The sequence below is a fragment of the Pan paniscus genome, chromosome 17 (assembly GCF_029289425.2).
Source record: "Pan paniscus chromosome 17, NHGRI_mPanPan1-v2.0_pri, whole genome shotgun sequence".
Taxonomy (NCBI): Eukaryota; Metazoa; Chordata; class Mammalia; order Primates; family Hominidae; genus Pan; species Pan paniscus.
Window position 1 is genome coordinate 31691363 of NC_073266.2, and position 22075 is coordinate 31713437.

The window sequence follows — 22075 nt, forward strand, 5'->3', positions numbered from 1 at the left end:
GTAAATCATAAGATTGCATTAACTCTGTGAATCACACACACACACATAGCAGACAAAGAAGAAAAAATACAGTCGATCTCAATTTGATCTCAAGAAAACACAGTATCTGTTCTTATTGTCACTTTGCATTCGATAAAATAGGAATATCCAAAAAAAATTTAAAGACTAATTTGAAGAAATTTCTTTTTAGACAAGAGCAGTGGCTCTCATCTCAAACTAATTTTCCTACTTTAAGCTTTTGCAATTACAATATTGTCCTGAAAATAAGCAGACATTATTTAATAGTCTCTTTCAACAACTCTTCCCTTAAAAAAATACAAAATAAATCCATTGGTACCATTTCAAACTGGGTCCCTAAATATTACAAATCCCTTTATTCTCTCCCTCCTCACAAATTACATCTAGTCTAGACCCAGAGTCACTCAACTAAGCAACATTTCTGTAAGATACAAAACCCTCTGATTTATTAGGAAAAGCTTGAGGGTCTATTAATACTTCATTAAAACCCCTACGTAGTATTTATAGCAACAACAGAAAAAAAAAAGTATTGCCAATTAGTGGGTAAAAAATGAAAGCAAATAAAATGCTTATGAACATATAAAGCAAAAACATAAACCCATGACTTGGTGCAACGATACTTGCTTAATTTCTTAGAAGCCCAACTTCTGCATTCCTGAACTGTGACCAGGGGTGGTCAGAGAGTGCTGAGCGGAACAAAAGGCCTCACTGTCACTGGTCCATACTCTTAAGCTGAGAGGAGGAAAAGCCTGCTGTGTCACACAGTACTCCCAGGCAAGAACTGACTTTGAGCCTGAGAAGCTTCCAGAGCCCAATTCACAGCATTCCTTAGACATGGTCTTTCTCATGCAGAGGCTGAGGTGGATTTAGCACTTCGTGGTGTTGCTGAGACTGGAATCTTTGTTATTCTCCATGAGGTGTGCACTGAAGACACAAATGACCTCAAATTTAGACACAAAAAGATTGTGAGAGACCAAGTTAGAGAAAGAGAACCAAGAAAAAGCTTGTAAGAAATTTTAAAGTGAAGCGCTAGACGTTTATTGACTTGTGAGGACAGTGATGCAATCAGAACAGGCAGGAAGGTCTGTTTTGCTTCATTGTTTTGATTTGGGTCTGAGTTCCCAATAATTTATAATAATGCTCACATTCTGTTGAAACAGCTCCAGAAATTGTGTTTATAGAACTCAATAGTGGAAAGAATTCCATTGGCCCTATTCGTGTCTTTTATCTGAGAGTAGCAATGAGGATTAATAAAAAACACAGCTCAGTAGAAACCTTATTAGTCTACCAAGGGTGAATGGGCATTGGCCAATTTGTAAAGGGAGCTAAAATTAAATTCTTAATATAATCTAATGTCAATTAAGTGCATATAATAATGACCACCTTGAAAATTATTTAATAGTTAAAATATAATCAAATTACTCTGTTCTACAAGTGTAGCTTCCTTTACTTTCTAATTAAACATTATTTTATGAATTTGAATTTCCCAGATGCCTGGAATTTTTTTTTTTTTTAAGTTTTGTAAGCAAGGCTTCAAAAACGGAAGGTACTTTGCTATTTCTTATAATAGAAAAATTGGCTTCTTGTCTTAGCAATCACCAATTATGTTTATAACCCTAGGAAATTTCAAGGACAGAAAATCAAGTTAAATCAGAAAAGAAAATTATACAGCAAATGTTATGGCTTACACAATTACAAAGAGACAGCACTATTTTATTTTGTGATCTATGACACTGCTAGCAGGGAGCAACTGCTGTTGCCGGGGCTGGCAGTTCACTCTAGGGGTGGACACCCCCGTAGAGAACCAGTTTGTATGTGCCCACCAGTGGGACAATATTTTCTTCTTGTTGACACAATTGGCACAGAGAATTTTGCCTTTCTATACTCCAGCTCCAATAATATCAATTTCCATGTATATTCTTCATGGCCATCATTTTCCAGTCTTTAAAATTATGTTTTCTGATCCCTTCTAAATCATCCTAAGTCACTGAGCCCTAAATTAAGATGCTGCACTTTAACAAGAGACAAATTATTAATACCTCCAAGAAGAGCGATGGCCTCACAATGAGGTCATGGAAACTCCAGTTTCACAGTTGAAAAACAAAAGCATTTCCTTTCTCTTTCACCTCTTGGGATTTTTTTTTTTCTTTACAAGAGATAAAAATCTGACAACGGGAAAATATTAGGAGCTGGCTATGTGGAACCTGACGTAGATTAACATTTCTCTGTGTTTCTTTGGTGTATCATTTTCTATGTTTCATTGAAAAATTTAAAAAATTGTCTTCTCTGAAAAATTTTAAGCAGTCAGTTATTTTGTTTTTCAATTAAAAAAAATCATACATTGCCTCCCTCTCTCTATTCCATAAATATTTCTAGGGTACATTGCTAGGTACTGAGATCAGAAAGATAAACCCTGACTTCTGCTTTCAGGGAGGCTGCAGTCCAGTGCAGGGGTAGGGGTCAGCTACAGAGGAGTAACATCATAATTACCTTTGGAAATAATAAATTTATGGCTCTAACTGGCCCAGGTTTTACTGGTAGCATAAAGGAAATAATCTAGACCCAGATTGGAAGAAAACACGAAAAGGTACTAAGGAAGGCTTTCTAGATAATGTTAAGTGCTATGTTTTAAATATGTCCCTTAAATTTTATGTGATGAAAAGTTAATCCCCAAATTCATGTGTTGGTGATATTTGGAGGTAGAGCCTTAGAAGGGTAATTAGGATTAGGTAAGGTAATCAGGGTGGGCCTCCACGATGGGACTGTGGCTTTATAAGAAGAAGAGAGACCTGAGCTGGCACACTCTTTCCCTCTCACCATGTGATGTCCTCCACCATCTTGTGACACAGCACAAAGGCCCTGGCCATACACAGCACCAAGCACTTGGACTTCCCAGCCTCTAGAATCATGAGCTAAACAAACTTCTTTTCTTTATACAGTATCCAGTCTTTGACATTCTTTTATAGAAACAGGAAACAGACTAACACAGTAACATATGACCCAATCTCCAAGGACTATAGTACTTACCAGGTGAAGATTGGGGAAGAGGCTCTTCAGGCAAAGGAAGTAGGATGTATAGAAAGGGAACAGAGTGTGATGGCTAAGAGGCATGAGCTGTATTGTGGAATGTATATTTTACCACAATTTTTAAAAAGCAACAGCAGCAGCATTGGGTTTTAGGCTGACATTACCATACTTCACTTGGGCCGATTAGTTACCCTGTATCTCAGTTTCTAAATCTGTAAAATTAGAAGCAAAAAAACACCTACCTCATAGGAGTAAACCCTAGGGGCTTTAATACATGTAAAGCATTTGGAATAGTGCTTGCTTTGTAGGAAGCACTCAGTAGATGCTAGCAATTAATACCACGCACACAGACCCAGAGACACGTGAGAGCAGGCACCCAGTAAGGCATGGGAGTTTAAGTTGCCTTCTCCAAAAGGAAAAGTCCAATAGACAGAAGGAAGGAACCAGAAAAGAAAACTGAGTTGGAGATCATCACAAATGCCATTTTGAAGATACCCCTTTTTCCTTCTTGGAATCCTCACTGAACTTTAAATGTACACTGAGGGTATATTTTCGAAGCTACCTACACTTTACTATTTGAGAATAACCTGTCAGTGAAAATTAATTATGTTCTAATTTTTAATTTTAAAATAGAACACTCATTTTCATTAAAATACTCCTTTTCAAAGGGCAGACTGATTATATTACTACTCTAAATATGTCATCTATACCAAGGCCTGAGAAAGAGTACAATCCTGAATCTATGGATGCTAAGCATTCCCCAAAAATCTGTTTTTGCATACATATAAGCTATCTCTCGCTCTGTGGATAGAGTGATGCTATACTCTAATGCCACATATTATATGGAAGGAATGGTAAGAATACAATGTGAAAAAGCATGATGAGATCTTCCCATTTAAAAAAATGGTATAGAAATGTTAGAACATTGGAGACTTGAGTTGATTAACATCTCACCTTCTTCATTTGAAAAATAAGATTAGATGTTTTCTATGGGTCCTTGGGGCTCAAATGTCCTATAAACTGATTGCTGGACAGGTTATATGCAATCAAAGCAGACTATAAAACCCTGGGTAAAGGAAAATATCTCTCCAGTCCAGCATTTTGTCAAACAATACTACCAAGGAATATTTGTAGGAGAGAGAGTAATATCTGGCTTTTACATTTCTAACTTTCCTATAAGATATGCTATTAATTTGCTACCTATAATTTTAGCTAGCCTTTCTTGAATTTCTATTTTTAGTATACTATGGCCTACTGAATGGATAACATACAAACAGATCAGATCACTTGTTTGCACTGATTGACTTTTAGCTCAAACATTTTTGTCTAATGTTATGATTTTGACTTTTAGCTCAAACATTTTTGTCTAATGTTGTTATGATTATATTGGTCAGAGATGTGCTAGAAGCTTTATCTCCAACCTTAGAATGAGGATAAGCAAATATGCATAAACATATTGCATGCATAAACATTTACATAAACAAATATGTTTTGCCTCCATCTTGACACACAAGACTAGTGACTGACGGTCTCCTGTGCCGATCACACAGCCACAGGGGAATGCAAGGAAGGCACTAGAAACACAGACCAAACTCCCATTTAGGAAATGGGCCACAAACTGTGGATGTGAGGGTTTAAAAAAGGATTAATTTCCCTTGTTTTCCTATTAGTCAACAATTTGTATAATTTCCAGTAAACATGTGGGAAATACTGAAAGACTTTGGTTTCCTCTCTGTCTTCCTTGAGAAATGACTAGAAGACAGTACCTTCTTGGGCCCTGACCTTGTTAAATGTTGATTGCCAACATTTTTCACTTCTGAAAACAGAAACATCCTATTCATATGGTATTTTCTGGTATGCCCAGAGTCCTCCCAGCCTCTCCTCCACCAGCTTTCTCACATCAGCCAGAAACATCCAAGCCACAGAAGTTGCCCATCATGGCAATGCTGCCCAGAAGTGTCCTGATTCAAGGAGACAACACAGATGGCAGCCTCCAACACAGCAGTCACTCGAGCCAGGCCCTATTTTAGCCATGTGCTATTTTTATATTGAACTTGCCCTATACTTGTTCAAAGCTAATCTCTACGTACCAGAGAAACACTCTTAATACTGTGAGAGCTCTCTCCAGGTATACAATATAGTCATGGTATCTATAAATGTAAAGATACCCTGAATGTAAAAGTTTCCCGGAATAGGTATTGATGCAGTAACTGGTTCGTTGAACTGAATATTTGCGGATTTAGGTTGAATCTTGTTTGGGAAAGTGGAGATTTCTATTCTAGGGGTGGTGTCATTCCAGGAAGGCAGAAAATCTCTAACTGGATCTCCTTCACCACTTTCACAGCAAACGGTGCATTCCACAGCACCTGTGGCCATGAGCTTAAATGCAGATGACCAGGTTTGAGATGGCCTCCACAATATGCTCTGTTATTAGTAATATTTTTGCATTCACATAATTACTAAAATGCCTAAGGCAAGCCAGTGTTTCATTAGTGTCGAGTTAAAGCCTTCCCCCTCTGCTTGCCCCATGTGCCTTTGGTGCACAACACTGGATACCCAGCTGGATCATCCAACCACAAGCCAAGGTAAACACAGAAAGTGTGAGTCACTGGGGGTAAGAGCTATGTATGTCTCTACTAAATGTGAAGTCCGAATACTGGCACTCTGGCTGAACCACTATGATTCCAGCATATCTTTATGATTAGTAGCTATTAAATCAGCTACTTCCAATGTGTAAAGTAGTTTCTACCAGTTATTTGGGTATTTTTTCTGTGGGGAAGCATGAACTCTTCAAGAGCACTAAAAGAATTTTTTGCTTGAGTCTGATTCTTTCAAAATCAATGCTTTAATATTTAATTCAATATTTTAATTACTTCAATAGACTATATGGCATCTATAGAGTTGAAGACACCCTCCCAAAGTGAGGCACTTTTATTAACTTATTTTAACTGCTTTGGCTGAAACAACTGACATCTCTTTGACAACTGGTCTGTTGAGCCAATCCCATCCCACAAATTAAACCCTGCCAAACATATCTACAAAAACTATCACTACTTCCCTTGCCAATCTCTAAATACATCCAACCTGAATTATTGACTGAATTATTGACTCCCTCTCCCTACCGTCTACCTTCATCTATAGACCAATATACACACATCACACCATATCCACATGTCCAACTCAAGTATCATGTCCTCCATGAAGCAAACCCTGTTTCCTCTTTAGAGGATACAGTACTAAACAAGAAATGGTTCCCAGTTCTCCTGGGCTCCAATATAAGCTCCTCAAGCACAGGAACTCTGTCTTGATTAGCTTTGCTCTTTCATGGTGGCTTCAAGAGAAGATATTTGATGAATGTTTGCTAAAAAAAAAAAAAAAGAAAATAAATGGATGAATGAACTGAATATCAGAGAATCTAGAGGTCTCTATTTTCTCAGTTAAAATTATTTATTATTCATTCATCATACATATATAATTTTAAAACAGACTTGGACAAAGTGTTCAATATACAGTGCTGTTTTTTGTTTCATTAATCAATCTACTTGCCAAATGTATAACTCTCATCCTTTCTTGGCCGACCCCTGGTTAAGTTTTCAGAACACTACCACATGAATTCCTATATCCGTTTCTCTCTCTTTCTCTTTCTCGTTTATTCCTTTAAAACACATGAGCTAAGACAGTTTCTCCAAATGTCAACATGACACTATATTTGAAGTAATGTGACTCATATCCATCAGAATCTGTTAAAGACTGAATTGTCTGGACTCTTCACTGATTCCTTGTGACCTTGAAAAGTTACTACTCTGAGATTCAGTGTTCTCACTTAAAAATGAGAGATTGTAACAGGTGCAACCCCAGGTTCCTTTCAGCTTTCTGTATTCTGGAAAACTAATTCTCTGTATTTTGCTAGGATAGGCTTGCTACACAAGCCTCATGAGTAGGCGCAGCAGAAAGCTGTCTAAAACAGGAGTCAGATACTATTATGGCCCACAGGCCAAATCCAGGCTACTACCTGTTTCTCTAAATAAAGTTTTATCAGAACACAATCAACTCTATTGGTTCATGTAATGTTTATGGTTGCTTTCTCGATAACAACAGTAGAGTTCCCACAGAGAAAATATAACCAGCAAAGCCTAAAATATTGACCCTTCGCAGAAAAACTGTGGCAACACTTGGTCTAAATTATGTGCACTGAGGTGTGTGGCTTCCTGCCTAAAGAACATTCCGTTCTCTGAATGAGACCTGGAGTCTCACTATTAGAGGTTTAAAGAAATGTATATATGCTTTGGGAAGGTAAAACACTTTAAATGCTGAGAAGACTGTTCCTTGGTAGAACAAAATGATCCCTTCGTGGATCACTACAGGGAAAATAGAAGGGCTCCAGGAAGCCAAAGTAAATTGATCAGGCGCAAAAATAAACTTGCTTACATCCCAATCTTGGCTGGGTCTACAATGGAGAAATGAGTCTCCAGATGCAGTGTCCTGGGAATGGAATCTTGAGTTCAGTTTTCTCACAGTGTGATGAGTTTTACTCTAAACCTGCTTCCTTGCCCAGCCCCTCTTAACCCAACAGCCAATAGCTGCCAGACAGCTGGATGACAATTGGGTACAATAATAGGATAAAACCACTAAATGGTCTGTACACATTATTAGCACTTTCAGGCTTCTGTGAAATGATGTGTGTGAACCTCAGAAACCATTATGATGAGCGAAGGAGCCAGACACAAATCATACATGCTGTGATGGCTTCCACGAACAGGCAATGCTAATCTGTGGTGACAGAAGTCAGAAACGGGTTGCCTGGAAGGAGTAATTGAAGGAACAAAGTGCATGAAGAAAATGTCTGGGGCGAGGGAGATGTTATATATCTTGTTTTGGATGGTAGTTACATGGGTCAAAAATCATGGAACTGAATATTTAACAGTGCACTTTACTGTAGAGGAAGTATACCTCGATTTTTAAACTGACATCACTAAATAAAGCATTTATTTTTATTTGTTTGTGGGTATGGCTTCAGAAATCCTGGAGGTCTTTAGATTCATGACCATTATATAATTTTCCCTCCATGGTAATGGATAAGAAGATGAAGTGAAGATAGAAAGGTGAAGAAGAGAGAAAAAAAGGTGAAGAAATGTTCCTTGGTGGAAGGAAATTCCTGTCAAGCCTCTAAGCCCATTTTCTTCCCAGGCACATTCTTGCAATATGTCATCAGATATCAGTTTTAGGGCCTAGCATGTCAGAGGACACTCAAAAGCAGAAAATGAGGAAAAAAAGTGAAATAGATTTTTCCTCTTAAAACGTATGTGTGTGTGTTTTATTGAATTATTAAAAACACAAGGAAAATATTCAACAATATGCTCCCATGTTTCTTGGAACTCTCCACTTTAATTTAAATTCTATTAAATTTTTCTAATTTTGTGCCAAAAAGAGTATAAAGTATTTTAATTAAATGAAATATAAACATAGTTAAACTAAATATAATTAATTTAAGTATAAATGAAATTATTAAATCTAGCACATAAAATATTAATAAAATTTATCTTTCAAAAAAGAAGTTTTTCGTGAATACTCTCTTTAACTTTGAAAAATATAAATAAAATAAAGTGCCATAGCATTCTTAAACACTACCTAACATTCCTATTAATTAAGTTGCCAATTCACAATCATCTGAAAAACAAAAATCAGTTCAGCTTATTGGACAGGCTACATTTTTCAAAGAAAATCTTAAACACAAGCATCTTACTAATATATTATCTGGACGTAGGTAGCTTAGTTGAAATAAACCAAGCTCCACTTTGAGTAATTGAATGAACTAAAATTAGGTAACAATTTCATGCTACTGTACAGACAGCAAAAGTACCTGAGAGATCAATTAAATAAGTACAGTTCAATGAGAGGGGAGAAAGGTGTTATCATAAAATTAGCACAGGTCTAAAACTGTGTTTTAGTTAAAAATCTAGGATTATCTCATTACCCTCACTTCCAACTTAATAATAGGGAAAAATAGAATTTAAGCGTGAGAAAAGACCCTTGAGGTCAACTAATGGAGCCCCTCATAATCCAAATGAAGAAATTGGGTATGTCACTGAGTACAGTCTGACCCTAATCATTTTACTCAAAGTGCACATTAAATGGTCTCTACTCTCCCTCCCTCATCTCATATTTCAGGGTATCAGCAATACCAGCATCTGTGGTTACATGCTGCAACGCCTCTTCCTTACGCTGGTTCTTTGGCCAAAAACACTCTTCCAACTCTTAAAATCCCCCCTACTAACTCATGCTCACTCTTTAGACTTAATTGAGCTATCGACTCCTCCAAGAAGTTTTCGTTAACCCTTCTCTCACCAACCCGAGCCCTAAATGTTAGTTACATCTTCTCTGCTTTCCCAGAGTATCTTATGCATTTTTTTTTCAATCATTCATTCATTGAACCATTCACATACTGAGTGTCAATTCTGGGCCAGTAGGCTAAAATGCTAAGGATACAGAGATAAGAGACAGTTTCTCTCCTCAAGGAGTGGAACTCTGGATGCAGCTGAAATTAATCATGAATACATTTCTCACTTAAGGACCAGCTATTAACCATTTTTGTAGCCCCAGCATCCAATATCACATATGGCATAGAGAGGTTCAATAAACATTTGTTCAATTTCACTTTTTATTTCAAGAGTCAGAGCTTAAATTCTTCTTGTTTTAATGAGTGAAATGACTCAAGTAAAATTTAATCTTTTAAAACACTGGGGGATATATTTACTTTCTATTAATTATCTATCCATGCTGCACTCAGTTTTATGTATGAAGCTATGATTATTTACAATTGTTGCCAGTTTGATTTTTTATTATTCTTATTTCTATGCATGTTATCAATAGTATATACTATCCTATGAATAAAGGTTAATTTAGTGTATTTTCTCTCTCAGGGAAGACTTTGTAAAGGAAGGGATGCTCAGATTTTGGAAGACTTCCCTGGTAGTTTCCAACAAAGGAGAAATCACATTTCCACATTTCAGCCTCCACAGTTAACCATTTGTTAAGACTCTTCTAAGTGCCAGGCTGTCTGATGAGGGAGAGGGGAAGGTAGTTAAGGATCCAGTAATGAAGAAAATAGACAATATTCTTGTTCTAGAAATGCTTCCATATTATTTTGAGGCTAAGAATAAAGCTTTATCCTATAAGCAAAAACGTATTATCAAAGGATTTTAAGTAAGAAAAGAAATGGGTTTTTAAGTTCTGCATTTTAGAAATGCTAGATTTCTTTCTCGACTTTGATCAGAATTTTAGTTCTTTTGGATACATTTTTTAATGCTCCCCTCGTCGGTCTCCCTCTTCTCTCTCTTCCTTCTCACTAGCTAAGCTTTTAGAAGGAATCATATCTACTTTCTGCCTGTATTTTCTTATCTCATCATCACTCTTCAACCTGCAGCAAAGTGGCTTCCACCTCTACAACTCTATTAAACCCACAATAGCAAAGACCATCACTGATATCCACACTACTTAATCTGGTGGATGATTCTCTTTACCATATTGTTCATTTAGCTACTTTTGATGTGGCTGTCTGATCATTCTGAGCCTGCTGCCTTTGCTTCTGGAATGCTCTCATCCTGTTGGTCTCCGTCACAGGCTCCCAAGCCCTGTCCTTCCCTAGCTGGCATTACTCAAGTTTCCATCCTTGTTCCACTGCTGTCTCTATAGAGACTTTACTGTCTCCTGCCAGATCTCATCCAAGCCCAGTTTTAACCATCCCCAAAATGCTGAAGTCTCCCATGAATAAATAGCTTAGAACTTTCAGCCTTGATCTCCCTCCTAGGCTTCCAACTTGTATAGCCACCTGTCTGCTGAGCATATACACTTAATTATCCCACAAGAACCTAAAGGTTGAAATTACACATGTCAAACTCATTGTCTCCCCATCCACAATCTGCTCATCCACCACAATTCCCAAATTCGATACCTAACACTCCCAGACAGAAAACCAAGTCATGGCCGGGCACGATGGCTCACGGCTGTAATCCCTGCATGCTGGAAAGCCGAGGTGGGTGGATCACCTAAGGTCAGCAATTCGAGGCCAGCCTGGCCAACATGATGAAACCCCGTCTCTACTAAAAATACAAAAAAAGTTAGCCGGGCATGGTGGTGGGTGCCTGCAATCCCAGTTATTCAGGAGGCTGAGGTAGGAGAATTGCTTGAACCCAGGAAGTTGAGGTTGCAGTGAGCCAAGATCACACCACTGAACGCCAGCCTGGGCAACAAAAGCAAAAAACTCTGTCAAAAAAAAAAAAAGAAAAAGAAAAAAGAAAAAAAGGAAACCAAGTCATGTGTTCCTAGTTCTCAGCATGCATTTAATCACCAAATTATACCAACTTATTTGCTTGTTTTCCCCATGGAATCCTTCGGTCCCTTCCATCCATATTCCCACAATTCCAGCTGAGGACTTCATCAGCTTTACTTAAGCTACTTCATTACCCTTCTAAACCATTTCTCCAGCTCTTTGTGGTCTACTTTAAAACCATCTTTTATACTCTAGAGGAATAAAGCGATTGGGGGATCCTGGAAAAGAATAAAAGCAAAGAGCTACAAGATTACAGTTTTGATTTTATGGATTTTGATTCAATAGCTTTCAAACCAGAGTAAAATACTAATGAGCCAAACTGGATGTGGGCAGGGTTGGGGGTAGGGGAGTAAAAGAGACAAAAGCAAGCATAACCTAGAGTAAGATTTGGCTAAATGACGAATTCCTGTTTAAGATAAACTTCAAAAGTCCGCTAAATGGCAAAGCACTTCCTTGAACTCTAAAGAGAATTGGTGCTATTTTTTTTCTTAACTCCCACAATGAGAACTTTTTTTATCATCTGGATAAGAGGAGTATCATGTTTGTTTAGGATTGGTATAATCGAAATCAGCTTCACTTGGGCTTCTTATAAGCAATGACTCATGTTATTTTAGCTGGTGTGGGATCATTGCCTCATGAAGGATGACACAGCTTTAGACATGCAGAGCCTGGCCTGCTTTTTCCAATTCCATGCCTCCAGCAGCTGGAAGAGGTGGGAGTCCTCTAGCCTGCAGCTTTCTGCAACTCAGCACAATTCAGATTTTATGAAAACAGTTGCCAAGTCGACCTTGTAATCACAGAGCCTTATAAATGAGGAGGGAGAGGAGTTAAGTTGTGGTATGTTAAAAATCACAGGGCCAGGCATCCTCTGTTTTTCAAAACACAATCTGTGGAAACTTACAGTCAGCTCTTTCCCTCATTAATTGCTTACTCTGTTGAGGTCAGTAATTTTTTTTTAAGATGCTAATGAAAAGTCACAGCAAGTATGTTTTCAAGACTCCAACTTACACTCACTAAGATAATGTGCAAGGGTGGTTGTAATAGTGTTTGAAAGGAAGCTAAGGAAATGCCATTCTCATAATCGACACCACCTTTTCTCTAGCTCCGTACCTAGTCAGGGAGCCAGTTCTCCCCTCTTCCATGTTTTCCTTGCTGTTGGCCTTCCTGCTTCCCCGAACCCAGTAGCCCACATTGTGGGCCTGAGTGAACGCTGTGGTAATGGGAAGCAGGTGATCAAACCAGGCTCAACAGGTTGGTAATTCCCTGTAAGGCTCTAGGCAAGACACTTTTCCATACTTTGCTTTCCAGTTGTAGCACAGACATTGTTCCTGGCTGTCCTTATTCATGACTGGTCTTCATAAAACTTTGTTCTCATTAGCAACATACTCTGAGCTGCTTAGCTGGTTAAAAATAATGAGAAGACACTCCTAAAACATGGCAGTTAGCAGAAAAGTCCAGACTACCATTTATCATATAATGAAAATGATTGTCCTATCTCTATAGTTCTGGTGTCCTAAGAACTAAAGTTTATTAAAATGAATAGCTTGAAAAATTAACACAAGGGCCCAGAGCCTGAGGGCCATTATGATTCTGACCTCTGCAGAGGATTCAGGTCCAGACTAAGATGGGCCTAGGATTCGTTTTCTAAATGGAAATGTCTGAGGCTCATCTGAGGTTGGCATCATCCATGGCTCCAAGGTCACTGAGGGACAAGGGCTGTACTCAGGCTTACAGGAGACTAGGGATGGCTCAGGAGTCTGAGTATCCACAGCCTAAATTTTTGAGCACGATTTAGAACAGAACTGATCTCTACAATGTCATAGTCTAGGACCTGACTTGGTCCCCTGGTTGCCTTCAACTCAAAACAAGGTGAAAACTTGACTGAAAATTGGGAGAGAATAGAGGAAGAATTCATTAATTCTCATGAAGTGTGGTTTCTCAATGTTCATTATGAATTCTTACGGTAAGGCCGGACACGGTGGCTCATGCCTGTAATCCCAGCACTTTGGGAGGCCGAGGCAGGTAGATCACCTGAGGTCAGGAGTTCCAGACCAGCCTGATCAACATGGAGAAACCCCGTCTCCACTAAAGATACAAAATTAGCCGAGCGTGGTGGCGCATGCCTATAATCCCAGTTACTTGGGAGGCTGAGGCAGGAGAATTGCTTGAACCTGGGAGGTGGAAGTTGCGGTGAGCCAACATTGCACCATTGCACACAAGCCTGGACAACGAGAGTGAAACTCCGTCTCAAAAAAAAAAAAAAAAAAAAAAAGAATTCTTATGGTATAAATCATACTGCAAGGAATGAAACAAAAAAAATGTTTTTAACTATAGAAATATATTTTAGCTGTTAAAAAAGCAATTAATAAAACTAAAGTGAAAAATTATAAGATCTAGTTACTAAGAACATAAACCTAAAGATTAAAGGATTAAAACCTGCCCTCCTTCTGAAAGAAAGAAAGAGAGAGAGAGAGAGAAAGCTTAGTCAATTTGAATGTCTGCTCTAGAACATTTTGTCTAGTTTTAAATACTGTTAAATATAGTCTTAAATAAGTATTTCAGACCATGTGAAGGGTAAGAATATATGTTTATATATATATTCTTAATAGATATATGAAATATATTTCAGGCTATGTGAAGGGTAAGAATATGAATGAAAAAAAATCCCATTATTGAACTTCCTTCAAGTGATAACAAGAGTTCTCAAATATATTATTATATTTAAATCAATTTCATATATCCATTCATACCCACTTCTATGCTTATTCCATTAAAACAGAATAGAAATGTTTGCAAAATGTAAGACTAAATCAACACTGAATATTTATAACCTCTACTATGCAGAAGTTGCTCTTGCTGGTTGCTAATACTATACCGGTATTGTCCCTGCTCTCAATAATCAAATTGAGGCAGAGAAACAATAAATCCATAATATATTAATAATGTTACAAGATTTAAATAACAGGTTAAAAGCACCAGTTCTAGAGGAGACCGGGTTGGAATCTTGGCTCTCCTTGCTGTGTGATCTTGGGTTACTTCTCTGTGCTTCAGTTTCTTCCTGTGTCACAAAACAGTTTTAAAGAATAACTGGGGTAATGTATGTCAAGCTTTTAGTATAGTGCTTGCCTCATTTGTAAGCTCTGATTAAAGCTACGACTTATTTTTAAAGAATCAACATCGCAGGACCACAGGGCATGATTAGGGCATGACTGATTACCAAATGAGCATTATGGTGGTAGATGGCAGCTTTTTACAGTAGGTCAGAACCCTTCTGGCTACAGTTGTCGAGGAAACCTTCAGAGAAATTTAGTCCTCACTTCTTTGACTGTGTTTATTTATTCTCTCTCTCTCTCTTCTGCTTTTTATCTCTTGCCACTTAAATATAGATTTACTCCCAACCACTGACATGTAACTTTGGCTACTACATAAATTTTTGTGTTGTAGTGAGGGTGAGAGGAAAAGTGGAGAGAAAAGAAATAAATCCAATATCATAGTATGGGTTATAATGTCATTTTAGGATGTTGAGAATTTTTTCTAGCCACTGTCAGATTTCTCTACTGATCTTCAAAAACCTAAAATAATTGATGGGCCTTTGTATAAAGGTAAATACACTAATAAGTGGTTTCTTTTTAAGGCAAATGCATTGATCAGTGTTTTCTAAATTGATTTTCATAAATGAATACTCAATAGGAAATTTCAAAGGGATTCTTTTCCCTGTAAATTATAAATGTATATAAGTAAATTTTATGTAAGTAAATGTATAAAGTATAAGTAAATGTACATAAGTAAATTATAAGTAAAGTATAAATGTATATAAGTAATATATAAATGTATATAAGTAAATTTGTGGCTAACCACAAAGTTTAACAAAGATACAAAGATTTATCTTTGGTACATAAAAGATAATCAGTACCCAAACTTATAATTGCTAAAATAGCACAAATAAATCTCAAGTGTTTGACAGTTCAAGAAACACTACCTACTACTTTTGTCCTTGGTTTCCAGTTTCTCCTTCCTGTCCTTTGTATTGTGTGTTTGTATGCAGTCATCATCTATTCAACTAAGGGATCAGAAAAGGAATGCATAGATTTAATTAGCTTTTCAGAATAACATGACACAGGCAGCTGGTTTTCTAAGGGATACTTAGTATATGTTCTCCCACCCTTGGAATTACATGGCACTAACTGCCTGTCAAATGGACAGTTTATCTATATTATTCATTCATTGAAGAGTGACATAACACATTTGATACTCAAAGAATGTGTCATAAACCCCAGATATTTAAGAAGACGCATATATAGAAAAACAATCTACTTTCTTTACTTCCCACTTTAGAGACTAATGCAACTTGAAGTTTTTGTACACTTTAGTATTTTGTTTTGATGCACAGCCTACAGTAATCACAAAGAAATAATGTATGAAACTTCATATGATAAAGAATGATACATTATGAAAAACTCACTAACTCAATAATCAGAGCACAGCAAGAGACAAAAAGCAAACAAGCTAAAAAGGACTCTCAAAGAAACCAAAATAAATGCTATCAAATTCTTCAACAAAAGAGTATACACTTTAGTCCTTTAAACAGCATTGCCTTTACATAGTTGTAACAAGCTGATTATCTAATCAAAAGTAAATTACAAAGCATGTTAAAAGTAACAATATTAGAAATAAAAGTACTGCTAAAGACTTTCAGAGCTGCCTGAAGAAATAAGTAATAATTTCAATTTTTAGGAAATAAAACAGTATACCAATATAGACTATTTATTAGTAAAGCAAGCAAACTTACACATCTCAATAGGTACCTTTACTTTAGTAAACACATGCAGTTATGCTGTCTTAATGATAACAGTCATTAAGAAAAGGTTAATTTCTAACACTATTTAAGGGTATGCCTGACTTTTTATTTTCATCCAAAGAGGCTTAAAAACAAAGCAAAGTGTATTGCTTAAACAGATAGAATTTATTTCCAAAGTTTTCTTCTGAAAAACATTCCATTTACCTCTTCTGCTTTGCTATATAACATTTTACTTTTATTCTTGGCTAGAACTGATATCTAGAGACCATATGGTTGAGAAATAAGAACATGGCAATTACCTCAGAAACAAAATTGTTTAGTTTGAGGATGGAATGAGAAAAAATTCTGATTACATGCAAATTAGAATGTTTACTTTAGTTAAAATACATTTGCAGATGTTCAGATAACATCTCCGGAACACTGGTAAGAGGAAAATGTTTTCCATCAGGTACAAAGATAATTCTCAAAGAATAAAAGATAGTTTCAGTAATACTCTCTAGGCAAAGTGGGATTTAAGAACAACTACACTCTCTTAACACAGCATTTAATTTAGCAACTTTCTGTTTTTTTTTTTTTTTTTTTTGAAATGGAGTTTCACTCTTGTTGCCCAGGCTGGAGTGCAATGGTGTGATCTTGGCTCACTGCAACCTCCGCCTCCTGGGTTCAAGTGATTCTCCTGCCTCAGCCTCCCAAGTAGCTGGGATTACAGGCGCCCACCACCACGCTCGACTAATTTTGTATTTTTTTTTTTAAGTAGAAATGGGGTTTCACCATGTTAGTCAGGCTGGTCTCGAACCCCCTACCTCAGGTGATCCGCTCACCTCAGCCTCCCAAAGTGCTGGGATTACAGGTGTGAGCCACTGCACCCAGCCGATTTTTTTTCTTTGAGCCTATTAATAAACATTTGCTTCCCAAAAATCACAGAAATTTAAAAATTAGAAAATCTATCTTTAGAGCTTTCATAAAGTCAGACCAGGTAAAATTAAACCGTTTTTTATACTTTGTGTGAAAACTGAAAAAAAAAAAAAGAGTAGATTAAATGACTGTTGATGACTATTTACATTTGGCTGACCTTTTAAAAGCTAATGAGGTAAGAACAAAATCAGCAAGACTACTAGGCGTCTATTTCATAGTATGTAAAATGAGTCAAATGTAGAAGAAATGAGAGAAAAAGAAAGTCACCTTTAGAAGACCACATTAGTGAATTGTACTGACAAGATCCACAGATAAATGCTAAAAGGAAAGTTTAAGGAGAAAAAGGATATTTCCATAGTCTCAAAGTATCTCTCCAAAGGTAGCTATTAATTAAAAAGAGGAAAATCGTAACTTTATAGTACAGAAATCTGGCAGACACCACCTTATCCCGAAGATCAAACCTAACACCAACATTAGTAAGATGTCAACGTCGCATACCCGCTGTATGATGCTCTCAGAGGGACCCAATATTACTTCCACAGATTTCTCATCGAAAATGCATAAGCTTGGTCAGGCTGAAGGCTCACATCTGTAATCCCAGCAATTTGGGAGGCCAAGGTGGGCAGATCACTTGAGCCCAGAAGTTTGAGACCAGCCTGGGCAACACGGCAAAACTCCATCTCCACAAAAAATACAAAAATTAGTCAGGCATGGTGGCATGTGCCTGTAGCCTCAGCGACTCAGGAGGCTGAGATGGGAGGATTGCTTAGGTCCAGGAGGTCGAGGCTACAGTGAGCCATAATTAGACCACTACACTCCAGCCTGGGTGACAGTGCAAGACCTTGGCTCAAAAAAAAAAAAAAAAAAAACAGCATAACCTTAATTTAATCATGAGAAAACATCAGACCAACCCAATTTGAAGGACTTCCTATAAATCACCAACCAGCTCTCAAAAAGTGTCATGAAAGACAAGGACAGTCTGTCAGATTGCAGGAGACTCGGGAGATACAACAAAATTCAGTGTGGAGTCCCACATTCAATTCTACAACAGGAAAATTCCAATTTTATTGGAAAACTGGTGAAATCAGAACATAGGTCGTAGTTTAGTTTACAGTATTGTACCAGTTTTACTTTGTTTAGTTTTCACAAATGGTATTCTGGTTTTGCAAGATGTTAACATTTGGGGAATCTGGGTAAAGGTTACGCAGAAGCAGAAACTTTCTGGACTACTTTTGCAAGTTTCTTAAGCCCAAAATTACATCAAAATAGAAAGTTAAAAGTTACGACTTTTTAGTCACCATCTTCATCTACATAAGGCGATTCTACAATACTCTAAATTCCCTAAACTTTTGTGCATACATTAGAGATTAATGATCAGGGAGAAGTGAGCAGCTTAAAAATGGATAGAGCAACTGGCCAAATATTTAGCCATATGATACCATCAAAGGAAATGTACCAGATGTTTTCCAACAGCTCTGCATATGGAGGAATCTACGCTCAGCAGGGATCCCACTGTAAAAAGAAACCAGAGACACCAACTCTGGTTTCAACCATAACATAAAGAATGACCTACAAATACCTATTGTCTACTAAGAATCTTATTTCCATTACTATTTTTGAATCCTCTCAAGAAAGTATACCTAGTATCCCCCAGAATATGGTGTCCCTGTGCATGTGTACATAAGCTCATACGGGCCTACATAAATGCTTAGTAAGAGTTAGCACCTGGAAATAAATGTCTTCTTAATTAATTTCAGTCTAGGAAAGTACCAATAAATCTATCATTAAAAGTTGCTAAATTTAGTTTTTCCTCAATATAAAATATTTACTTTCTAATCATCCATTCCATTTTAATCAAATTATCTTATTATTAAGAATAGTTAAGAAACAATAGCCCCCTCACAGAAGTTTAAACATTGCTATAGAATTAGAATTCCTAGGATAACCTTGGTTAGCTTCTATATTTGTTTTCGAGGAAGAGTTGGCTGTTTCCCTCCTCTATTTTTGTCCTCTCTCGGGAAGTTTATGGTATAACTAGATAAATATCAGAAATAATCATGGCCATTTTCTACTATACCTTCACTAAAAAAATATTGTACTTCATTATTTGTATATACTCAGGAAACCCTTGAAAAACAAAATCTAGCTTTATCCTCAGCTACGTTTCATTTTATCAGTGAAATTATTTTGTATGTTTGTCAATAGTCTCACTCTGGATTCTGAATAGAAGCTTAGCCTCTCTAAAAATCATGATTCTAATTTCAACCATTTAACAGAACTGATAATTTATAGTTATTTTATTCTCTTTCTTCCTTTACAATAGGATGTGGATATAAAATTTTGTGAAATAAAGAATTAGTTCTCTTCCTCCCAACAAATACTTATGACTTGTGAGTCTCTTTGCTGCATGAATAAATTTTGCAGTGGTTTGAATCCCCCATGATCTAGAAATGCACTGTAGACACCAACTAGGACTCCCTGCCACTGTTAAGCATATAAAGGTGCTAAACACAGAAGGTAATTGGTGTTCCTCATTAGGAATAAGTCTAAACTGTCCAGAAACACAAGCTGAGAATGTTTTTTGTTGTTGTTGTAATATCAAATCAGTTGACCAAAATGGAAAATAAGTGAGAATGAAATATGTTTGCTAAAACTTCCTCTGAGAGAATTATGCTCTTGCTTTAAACTACTTAAAAGTTTGTGTGCCTATTAGGGACAGAAAGATGTTGTATCTTGATGGTTTTCTTGCCTTTTAGCTCCAAAGAAACAAATTAAAATTCATGTTACAAGTATGCCATGCTACTGAAAAGTAATAGCCAAAATAGACTTTGTGGAGTCCTTGAAATTAATTCCTAAGAAAACTTTGAAAGATAAAAGTAGTATGAGAAAATAGAATTAATTATGAGAATTAACAAGCAAGTCTATCCATCCTCACACTCTATTAGAATCAAGGAATATGGTGATAGAAATTATATATAAAAAAAGAAATAACTCTTAAAGAAACGGGGGGTGTGGGAAGGAATCCCAAAAGCTCAAAAGGAAATATGTATAACAGTATTTTAAATGCCACAGCAGACTGCCCCATGCAAATTTAAAGAGCAAAAACAGAACAGGACAAGATGGACAAAGGATAATCTATATATTAAAAATAAACATATTAATTTATACATTCTGAATACTGATTTTAAAAAAAGAACTTAAATCTGAGGATTCCTTACTGTCAATATATCGCAACCTAGAATCTTTTAGGTACACACAACTCCCTCTAAAGGCCAGTGCATTTATGTGACTTCAGGTGGTTTCACTTATTATGCTCCATACATAGTTTTAACTATTTTATAAAATGAGGTAAGAATGAGTGATCCCTTTGATTCTTCGGTTGCAAGATTGGAGCTATAAAACTCAGATATTTGAGTTTTAAATGGCCCCCCTTTTTTTTCTTGACAAACAAGGCTTTCTTGACCTTATTTTGTTTGTCCACTTCTGATAGTGATGCAAGTACCAAAAATGTTTGACTCTCCTCTTTACAGCAACAACACCTGATTAAAAGTGATAACAGTAGGGATACAGCTAATATATCTGGTGCTTCCTTTGCGTTAGTCAATATCCTAAGCAGCGGAAGTAAATTGCCCAAGGCCACATTGTAGTAATTGGTATAGAGTCAGGGTCTGCCAATCTGACCTCAAGCCTGAGGAACTGACAAGTACATTTCACTGGCTACTTACTTTACGAAAACAAAATAAAATAAGTAAAATAAAATAAAATGAGCAGCCCTAAAAGAAACTGCCTCAGTGTTGAAGGGAAACAGGAGAGTGTGGCAAACAAGCACAGCAGCCCCCATGATGGAGCAGCTCAGCTTCAGCTAGGGATGGCAGGCAGCAGGGCAGGCCTGAGCTGCTGGGTCCTTCAATTTTTTTTTTAAATGGTTAGCTAAAAATCCAGATTTACATCTGAAGCCTCTTGATGTAGAAATATTGTCACTTATTTCCTCTTTTTTTCTCAAAGTCTTGCTGGTTTGAAAGGTAAAGGGCCACATTCTTGGGGCAGGGACTATGTCCCGTTTACCTTTGTAACCCAAATGCCTAACACGTTGCTGGCCATGGAGGTGCAAACAGGTTGAGGCTGGCGGTTAAAAATCCCACCATTTTATCTTGGCTATTTTGTAATCTTGGCAGGAATTCATTAATTTATTCAACAAATATTTATTGGGCTGCTACAATGTACCAGATACTGCTCTAGGGATATAATAGTGGAAAAAATGGCCAAATAGAAAGATACTATATTCTATTTTACTGGGAAAAGGCTAGAAAAAAAAACCTTAAAAACATATAAACTCAGGTGTAGTGGGGGGTCTGGAAAATAAAAAAGAATGGTTTGCTTTGAATTGAACCTATGCCACCAAGAGCTAAAAAATAACGCAGATACAAAAGTCCACGCTTTCTAGTGCCGTTCTGGTCATTGCTCCACAAATAGGTTACAAATGTGTAAGCAATTTAAAGGAAAGGGTATTCTTGAAAGAGAGAGTGCTTTCTTCAGAAGTAGAACAATATGATCTTGCTTCTTGGCTTGAAAGGAAGTATTGATCATTAGTGAGTGAGTCAAAGGTTAATAACTTGGGCCTGATTATTTCTGTTATCAGACTTATGATTAATGGTGTCCTCTGGCTCTTTGTAAATACAGGAACCTCTTTTTGATTGCTTTTTTACTGGGAACCAAGGAATTAAGCTATTCTCTTGTGATTGGGTTGCAGGGGGCCAGGGGGTCCTGCAGCAGAGGAACAATGGTACCAAGGCTCCCATAGACAGAGTGCAGGGCAGTCATCAAAAATGCAAACTTGGAACAACGTGAATCTAATTGGCAACCTTAAGGTGAAATACTAGCTCTGACATGTAACGCTTGCTCTCATGTATTATCATTCCACAAGACCACATGCTGAGTTAATAGAACTTCTGCTTCTAGTTTGCTTTGGAAACGGATGTAGTTTCAAA

At 37.0% G+C, this 22075-nt stretch overlaps 1 protein-coding gene across 6 annotated transcripts in view; it reads right to left on the reverse strand.

The window, feature by feature from the left end:
• Positions 1-22075, reverse strand: part of ARHGAP28 (Rho GTPase activating protein 28) — a 230113-nt gene that overhangs the window by 159956 nt on the left and 48082 nt on the right. The gene's annotated exons all lie outside the window — the stretch shown is intronic.